A 9,739-nucleotide genomic window follows, 5' to 3' on the forward strand; every position below is an offset into this window, starting at 1 on the left:
ACCACTTCATTGTATAAAATCAAATAACAGTCTTGAGAGAATGTGTATTTTCTAGAAGTTCTCCTTATCTGCTATTAGATCTGCTTTGCTAGAAAATGTAAAAAATGGCTTTGACCTTGAGTTCTTCTTTATTATCTGGGCCTGGAGTTTCTTACCTCTGGGAAATATTTAACATACACTGTTCATGCAATAGTAGAAATAAATTTTCCACTTTGCTTATCATAACCTATTCCAGAGCAGTACTCTAAAACTTATCTATCTCTGTGGTTTTCAAAACAAATAGGCAACTGGAAGTTCTTGTGAAAACGTCGTGATGATTTATAATATTTATCTTTGTTACCCTGACCACAAATTTTTAGAAAAGAAACCTATACTCTACGAAAATGTAAACTGTGGACACAAGACTGCTGAAAGGCAGTGATTTGGAACATGTGCAGAATGACTAAGAGCATGAATGTTAGGCTTACCCATAATCCACCACTCACTAGGTGTGTGATTTTGTCAGCTTTATTTAATGGCTATAAGTATCAATTTCTCCAATTAAAAAAAAGATACTAGCTATTATTATTTTATATAGTTGTTACTAGGTTTACATAATGTGATCTTAAGTCAGCTGACCCTTCTAAGAATTTATTAAATGTTAGTGGTCATTATTATTATTATCTCTTAGGGAATTCTGAACAATAGGCACACTCCCTTGAATAGATATTAATTAAGCCTATCTTATTGTTCATCAGAAAAAGTATGTGGTATGAAGAAAGAAGGAAAGAGCAATATGAAATTGATGCAGAGAGACTGAAATGCAATAGAGCAGCGTCATTACATGAGGAAAAATGTCAACAGAGCTACTACAACAACTGCAGCACGGGACAATAGCCTCATTTTCCATCGTGTTTGACCATTGAAATTGTATTATCTGCTCTTGTGCTCCAGTGAATTCTTATGGCTGAAGGCATTTGTATGTACTTGGACATATATTCTTAGGGTCATACTTGAGTATTATATAATATATTGCTTTACAGAAAGATGTTATTTTCATCAGAACTCCTAATTTGTAAGCGTACAGGATCACGACTGGTTATGTAATGTTATTTTTATATGCATGGCACTTTTTATGTAATTCAATTTTTTTCAATATATTTCTTGAATTTTTATGTAAACATTCATACATTATCCATGAATATTCATTGTTTTTTTCCCAGTCTGAAAGTTATTTGTCTGTTTGTCGTGTTGAACTGGCTAGAGGATTCAATTTAATGTTGAAGAGGAGGAGTGACCACAGAAACCCTTAGTGCACTCTTGAATTTTAAGGAGTTTCTCCTACAAGTTCACTGTTAATTTTAATTTCCATATTTAATCTCCAGACTCATATCTCACATCACAGAATTTCCTTCTAAGTTTGCTTAGTGCTTTAAATCAGGAGTCAATGGTAAACTTGAACAAGTGATTTTTCTGTATCTATGACTGTGTCGTTTTTCACTAATTTATCTGTGTCATAATGCATTATTTGTTTCAGTACTGTAGAAATGTCATTTCTGTGTTTTTTGACTTGCATGCTTTTTGATGAGAAGTCTGCTGTGATTCTTATCTTTGGTCTAATGTTAAATGATCATCACATTCAGAAATGAACTCATCTTGCATATTAATGTAATTCTTTAAACATATTTTTGCATTCAATGTGATAGGTATTTTATTACAAATTTAGCTTCTATGTTATATATGTGTAGATTTCAATTTTCCTGTTTCATTTTCTCATCTAATTCTTTATAAAAAGTTAATATAACCATATTTTTTTCAGAGACTGTTTCTTTATGCAAAGATAATCAACACCATGGATCCCTCAACATGCTGCTGCAGTTCAAATAGGCCCATCTCAACACTTCCAGGGCAGAAGAGTCTGTAGGGGGGTGACTGCAGCAGGGAGATGCACTACATCCCAGCTGGGAGTTCCCAAAGGCAGAGACACACACAGTCATTATCACCGAGAGTACAACACACCATGACAGAAGGAATGGTGGAACTGGAAATAGCCACTAGCAGCCACTGCCAACTACTGTGCTCTTCCCTCACATGTTCCGTGAGAGGAGACCTGGGACTGGTTTAAGAACCTAAGCTGTGTCATTACATATCCACAATATGTCTCACTGTCCACATCTATAAATTGGGAACAATAAACTATACTCCTCAAAGCTGCCATGAACATAAATGAGATTAAAATAGGGACACTTATCAAAGTACTCAACACAGAGCCTGGCACATAGAGGTGTTCAATAAATAATTTTTTGTCAGGAAATTTTAGCTCAGAGAGGACCTTCTTCAGAAGGCCAAGATGTGAGATGACTTTCCTAGAAATTATCTCAGAACATCAGGACCCTTGAGGGTTCCTTAGAAGCCTGCAGCCCCTGGAGTGCCCAGGGCCCAGAGCACTGTGCCAGGGCAGCTGACAGGGGTGGGGGCTGGTCCCCAATGGAGTAACCCCCAGAAGCTGGGTAGACACTGGATGATTCTATACATAAATGATTCTATACATAACCCAGGCCAGAGGCAGGCTGGCATGGAGGTAGGCTGTCCATGTGTCCAGCAGCACAGTTGGGCCAGGAGTCTAGTTTTTGACCACTGACATGCATCCAGGTAAAAGAGTAGTTTGTGGACAGGTTGAGGGTGGCAGCTCTCTGTGGGGCAGGAGCTGGGCAAAGGGTTCAGCTTCCAGTTCTGGGTTTCTCTTCTTTCTGCTGAAGACCACGAGACATACTTGAACATGGAGATCCTCTTCATCAGCATGAAAGGGAACTTCTGATTAAGTTTCAGTGATACTCCCTCTGAGACCTCGAGGGAATAGCAGTATGTGAGCCATATGCCAGCACAATTGCAAGTCCACAGACATTACTGATGAAAGAGGTCTGGAGAATGAGCCATGAGGCACCCAGCCAGAGCCATGGCACCAGAACTGAGGGCACAATCATGCCAAATACCAGAATCTGCCTCATCCAAGAGCAGACAGAGGTGACTCCCAGTGCAGCAAAAGCCACTGGGGTGAAACCTCTGGCATCTTCCACCTCCCCCAGCTTTGAGAGCATTGACACAGCTTCAAATGACAGGAAGATGATAGCAGAGAAGAAGATCATGAAGATCAAGGTGTAGAAGCAGTGGCAGACAGTGCCCAACATTCTATCAAAATTGCCAGCAAAATGCCAGATGATGACAGCACTGCAGAGCAGGGAGACTGGATTCTCCTAGACAAAGATTAGGTCACCAGCCTGTAAACTTGCCAGGTGTACATGGCCTCAGACTTCAGCATGAGCCTCCAGGGTGCCAGGGGCAGCTGCAGCAGGGACAGGCAGGGCCCATACACCAGCAGCGAGAGCAGCGCAGTGAAGAAGGTGGCGGATGGCACCTCTCAGGACACAGGCCCAGCTCGGATACCCCGGCCTGAGGTAGCCATGGCTGCCAAAGTTGCCAAGTTCCGCCTCGACCTGTATCCTTATTTTTCATGGATAATTTGAATATTCTTTTTAAAAAAAAACACGAAAATCAACCATCATGAAATGGGCAAGCACATTGAAAGTGAATCTTCATCTTTTATTATATTTTTTGGCGTTGGAGTCTCACTCTGTCACCCAGTCTGGAGAGCAGAGTAGCATGCTCAAGACCATTCCGCCTCAGCCTTCCAGAAAGTGAATTTTCTTAATGACTAGTTATGTCAAACATTCTTCTTTTTGTATGGTTATCTTCAACCCATATTGCTTCTTTCATAAAATGTCTATATAAATCTTTGGCTACTTTTTATTACATTGCTTCTTTTTAAATTATTGAGTGTGTTTACATATAATACATTTCAGTTCTTTTTTTGTGTTTTCTTAGAGTGTCTCTTTGGAAACCAATTTTTTTTTAGTTTTGATGAAATCGAATGCATCAATTTTGAAATTTCTTTTATTTTCTTAGGCCTACCAAACTAACTTTGTCTTTCCTAGGTTTCCAATGTATTTCTCTAAAAATTGTATAACTTTAGAGTGTAAAATTAGGTCTGGTGGTGTATATGATTCAAAATAGGGGTCAAGATACTTTTTTCATAAGATGTCAAATGTTTCCAACTCCATATGTTGCAGGGACTGAAATCTCTTTAGAGATCAAAAATTGCATTACATTCTGGACTTTCTTATTTTCTCTACAACTCTAGTCTTTCTATTTCAATTTAATACACTTTTTCCCCCAGTTTATTCAGAGAGAAACTTAGAATTTGGTTTGTATACAGCTTTTAAATATAGACTTTTAAGTCTAAAATCTGCTTGAACTTTGTTCCATGGAGTTTGTATTTTATGTTTCCATTTGTTCAATTCCAAATAATTCCTGAGTGTTCTTGTGATCTCTTTTTGACCTGTGGTTTACTAAGAAATATGTTGTTTAATTTTAAATACTTAAACTTTTCTAAATGTACTCTTTGATTATTGATTTCTGCTTTAAATTCATACTAGTCATAGAATATATTGTATTATTTGAATACATTAAAATATATTTACATTTGTTTTATGACCTAAAGTATGATCTTTCCTGGCAAAGATTTCATAGTATACTTTAAAAGCGGGTATGCCTTTGATGAACAGGATATTCCCTAAATTATATCAACTTCATTGATAGTGTTTTTCAAGTCTTCTATGTAATTACTACATTGTTGCTCAACTTTTTTTTTTTTTGAGTTGGAGTCTCACTCTGTCACCCAGACTGGAGTGCAGTGGCCGCTCCTGGCCACCGCAGCCTCAACCTGCTGGGCTCTGGTGATCCTTCTGCCTCAGCCTTCCAAGTAGCTGGAACTACAGGCACGCACTACCATGCCCAGCTAGTTTTTTTATTTATTGTAGAGATGAGGTCTCACCCAATTGCCCAGGTGGGTCTCAAACCCGTGGGCTCAGACAATCCACTCACCTCAGCCTCCCAGGCAAGGGATTACAGGCTGAGCCACCGAGCCCAGCTGGCAGACACTATTATCATTGGCCATCTTCTAGAGAAATTGATCCCATTACCATTGCATACATTTGTCATTCTCTATCATGGTTATTATTTTCTGAAGTATGTTTTCCTTCCTCCCTTCCATCCTATTTTTGAGAACTAGTTTCACTCTGTTGCAAAAGCAGCAGTTCAGTGGTATGTACAAGGCTATCATAATCTGAAATTCCTTAGCTCAGTGATCTTCATGACTGAGCCTCCTAAGTAGTTGGAGTTATAGTCACCCATGAACAAGCCCAGTTAATTTTTCTATTTTTTGTAGAAATGGTGTCTCACATTATTGCCTAGGCTGGTCTTAAACTCTTTGTCTCCAGCAATGCATCCATCTTGACCTACCCAAGTGCTGGGATTATAGATACAAGTCACTGTGACTGGCACTATTAATTTCAGGGCCAAAGTGCTTGGATTACAGTTTCAAATCAAGGAGTCCAGCAATATTAATTTCAACCTCCTCTCCTTCATCAACTGTGTACTGTTGTCTCTGCCTTTTTGGGAATCCTGAGAATTCTGAAATCTCCAACACCTGGAGTATTTTATAAGTGTAACACAGCTGGTACTGCTCACCTTAGATATAATGCAACTCTCCTGATAACATCATCATCTTGAGACTACTCAGGCAAATAAATATAATACAACTTTCTTCTAAATCTATGTCTCTGTGGCTCATGGGTCTTATATCCCTGGGTATTCAAGGCTTTGTGATTCTTTTAAATAAGGACTAACCTCACTTTTGGCTCTGAATGTTTTCGACTTTACTGTATCTTCTTACACATCTCAATATGGGATTCCTGCTTAGTTCATGTTCACTTTTTTGAACATCATCTTAAATTTCATTTTTCTAAACAAGTTTTTGAAATGAGAACTATTATAAATCTATTTCATAAGGGAGGAGACTAAGATTTACTAGACTTACACAACTTGGCTAGGTACACCAACAGCAAATTCTAGGACTGGCTTTCAGAACCATAACTTTTTTTAGTTTTTTTTTTCCATTCAAGACAATGCACTGATCGCTTAACAAATGCCAGATACTGTTCTCTATGATTCATGAGTGTGTTCAGGGGATATGGCAGTGAAGAACAACAAAATTTTATTTTTAGAGGAGAACAGAAATTTACAAATATATAAACATGAGTATAAACATATAAATAAAAATTATCTATGGCTGAAATAAATAGTATCTACAGTAAGTACTGCAGAAAGATGCAATTCACGAAAGGGGACGAAGAATATTAGTAGGTTGGTGGAGGTTAAACTTTGTTATTATAGTGATGATTAAAACCAAGAAGAAAAATAAAAGGGTTCTAGAAAACAGAAGTGTGCATATGTGGGGAATGAGTGCTTCAGGCAGAGTGAACAGCCAGATGGGAAGGCCATGAGGCAAAAACATCCATACAGTACTCAGGAACATTCATACAGAACTCAGGGAACAGGGAGGACAACAGTGTGTGTGGAAAGAGAGAGCTTAGTGTGGAGAGTAGAAGAAAATGAAATCGGAAAGAAAATGGGGTACTCAGATTGTAGGACATTGGAAGCATTTTGAGGTCTTTGGCTTTTGCTTTGAGTAATCCATTGCAGAGTTTTGAATAATATCATCTAACTTATGATTTATGAAAAGTTCCCTAGAGGTCAAGTGGGATTGAGACTGCAGGAGAGTAAGGACATGATTAGGAAGACTAATAAAATATTCCAAAAATGTATTTACTCCAAATTGTTGGATCAGGGATTGAAAAAAACAGGCCCACAGATCATTTTGTATATTAGTTGAACTAAGAATGATTCTTATGTGTTGAAAGGGTCTTGAAGTAGAATATGAGATGAAAAGCAGGAGGAGGAGGAGGAACAAGAGGATGAGGAAGAATGGAAGGAGCTACAGAAACTGTATATAGACCACAAAGACAATAATCTAAAAATCTGGAAATTATTTGCCAAAACCCAGAGTAGAGCAAATGGCTGAAAGTAGGACCTCAATAAAATCCAAAGAAAAACACAAGTGAATTAGCTGCTGAATATATTGTAAAGTGATAGGTGTTGAGAATTATCTATGGCTTCATTCTCAAGCTTCATAAAAAAGGACATTCATTCCATTGAGCTATTGAAAAATAGTGTTTTCCAAAACAGTAAAACACAAGGAAGGCACTAACATGAAAAATATCATTAAAAATACATACCAACAGGATAATAATAATACCAAACTTCTTTAGCACTTAAACATTCATGATAATTATTGAATTTAATCTTCAAATCAACTGTGTGGGATAGGTATAAATTCCCTTTAGAGATTACTATATCCTAAATCTTTAATAATTGATTGCTCAAGGAATGACTGTAATTTATTGTTTTCAAAAAGTCTGAAATGTAATCAAGTTTCTTCAGAGTTCCTACAGTAAATCTGGATCCAACATTTGTTCCAGCCTGTTATTTGTTTTTCAAACAAACAAAATCCAGAGATTATTCCTTAGTAAACTCTCCTCAAATGATATCAATGAATTATTGTCATGTGCCATGATTTTAAACCATTTCTTCTCCTGGAGAGGTTAGAAAGATCTTATAATATGTCTCCCCTTTTCAAATAGGATTTAGATCTGAGTAAACCTTTTTGTGTCTTAACTTCAGTCTTGTTAGGACAGAAGTCCAAATACTCTGAAATAATATTAAAGAAATATTATGAGGAGAAGGCTAAAAACAATCGTGTAGTGTGTTAATAATTTATATGTTATTTAAAAATAGATATTCTAAAAGTAAAAAATACAAAAATATTTTTACTGATCTCTGTCTCGTGGTTTCTGATCCTTGGTTTTGTATGTTATTTGTGTGGTAAGCAACATCATCCAAAGAGAGAAAAAGAAGCCAATGAAATGACCCAAAGAAACAAGATTTAAATTAGATGAAGCCATGAGGAGGATTTTCCAAATCTCTTTTGCCATGCAGAATCTTCCAACTCCTAGGAGAATGATACGTGTTTTCCTTGTCCTGACACACAAGAGTTAGTGTTTCTTCTCTTTGGCATAAGAATATCGAGACATATTTTGGCTTCTTATATATATTAAATAATTTACTGGTGAATTTCTGTCAGGATAGACCAAAATGGATTTAGAACATGATACATATTTGGATTTTTCAAAGTAAACCAAAAAAAGAAAATCTGGGCTGCAAGGTCGAATGAGAAAAAAAATGTGGTGTGATGCTAGGTTAACAATCCGTTGCTTCGACCATATATTTTTTTAGTAGACTAGTTTAGGTGTTGAAGTAAAAACCTCCTCCTAGGCATGTAGGAGATCATCATAGATATGCCGAGGTGCTAAGTATGCAAACGACTACAGAAAAGAAATATTTATATATATATCTCATGACGTGTACATGATAAGGAGGCCCAACGGCCAGGGCTTGCGCTCTAGAATCATACAGCCAGGGTTCAAAGCACAGCTGGAACAACAAATGTATCGCCCGAGGAATGTTCTGAAGCTTAAATGATTAAACCCAATTTATAAAAATAAATGAAGAGACTACGCCTTATAGGGAAGAATAGCATAGGTTGCAGCACCCAGTCAGGTCCCACAACCGCAGCATCTTCGCACCTGGGGCTTGTGACTCTCGCGACCAGGGCGGCCCTGGAGATGGGAGGGGGCCTGGAGGAGCCTGGCAGAACCTGGTTTGCTCCTGGACTGAGCTTTGATCAGGCTCTGCCCCTGTGACCCAGAGGAGAAGGCCAGAGACACACAGTCACTGAGTGCCTAAGCCAGGCAGTCCCCACCAATCCCCACAGGGTGGCCCATCTGGTGCCAATCACCTGCAAGCAGCAGCAGGAAATCCCCAGGCGACAGAACAACCACCTGCGCCTGTGGTTGGCGAGGCCTCGCGCGATGCCCGTTGTCGCCCCTTCTTGGTGCTTGACCAGAAACACGCACCTTCCCTGACGCCCCTCCTCATGTCACGAGCCCCATTGAGACGTCACAGGCGGGGCTGGCCAGTGTGTGCTTGGCTGAGAGAGGGGTGGGTCGCTAGGGGACTAGTCTCCATAACTGATTCTTTTCTGGCGATCGCAGGCGCACAACCCGCTCTCAATAGGCAATTTCCTCAGTTTCTTATTCGCTAAATTGGTTTACTGGCCCCACCAGCGGCGCCGGCTCCCAGCCGTCCCCGCCTTCCGCCAGGCTCCCCTGCCTGACCAGGGCCTCCCCGCTACTCCTGAGCCTGACCCTTGTCCTTTTCCTGCCCGCAGGAAAAAAGGGTCATATGACTCCACGTCCTAGACGCTATATCGCCCCGAAAGTGCTGTGTCCTCTCCCGCAGGCCACGGGCTCCTCTCTGGGGACCCCGCCGCCTGAATCCTGGCGTCAAACCTGAAGAAGAAACCCGCGCTGTCTGCGGAGAAATTGCTGAAGTATAGACACTGGACCTCCGCACAGATCGCTCCTCTCAGCCGCAAGTATACCCTCCTGCCTTCCCCACCTGAGCAGGTGGTCAGTCCTATAGAACTGATACCATGCAGATTTCCCAAGGAGGTCAAGGGGAGGGCCCAAGGAGACCCAAAAAGGTGATGAAAGAGGAGGATCAGGTTGAGACCAAAGAGCAGGAGGTCAAGAAATAGTCCCACCCTATCAAGGAGAAAGTGTCTTTGACATCTCAGCCCCTAGAGACCAGGGGAGAGTTCACTTCCATGGGGTGCTGTCCTGGGCTTCTGGAGGGCAGCCTCCCATGCTCTAACTCAAAAAACTTGAGTCAGAAGGCCCAGGTG

The 9,739-nt window shown here is 39.9% G+C and overlaps 1 pseudogene; it reads right to left on the minus strand.

The window, feature by feature from the left end:
- Nucleotides 1–2,357: 2,357 nt before the first annotated feature.
- Nucleotides 2,358–3,442, minus strand: LOC103269870 (annotated as a pseudogene).
- Between the last annotated feature and the right edge of the window lie 6,297 nt (nt 3,443–9,739).

This window comes from Carlito syrichta, unplaced genomic scaffold (genome assembly GCF_000164805.1).
Source record: "Carlito syrichta isolate Samal-C Ts95f unplaced genomic scaffold, Tarsius_syrichta-2.0.1 Scaffold309607, whole genome shotgun sequence".
NCBI lineage: Eukaryota > Metazoa > Chordata > Mammalia > Primates > Tarsiidae > Carlito > Carlito syrichta.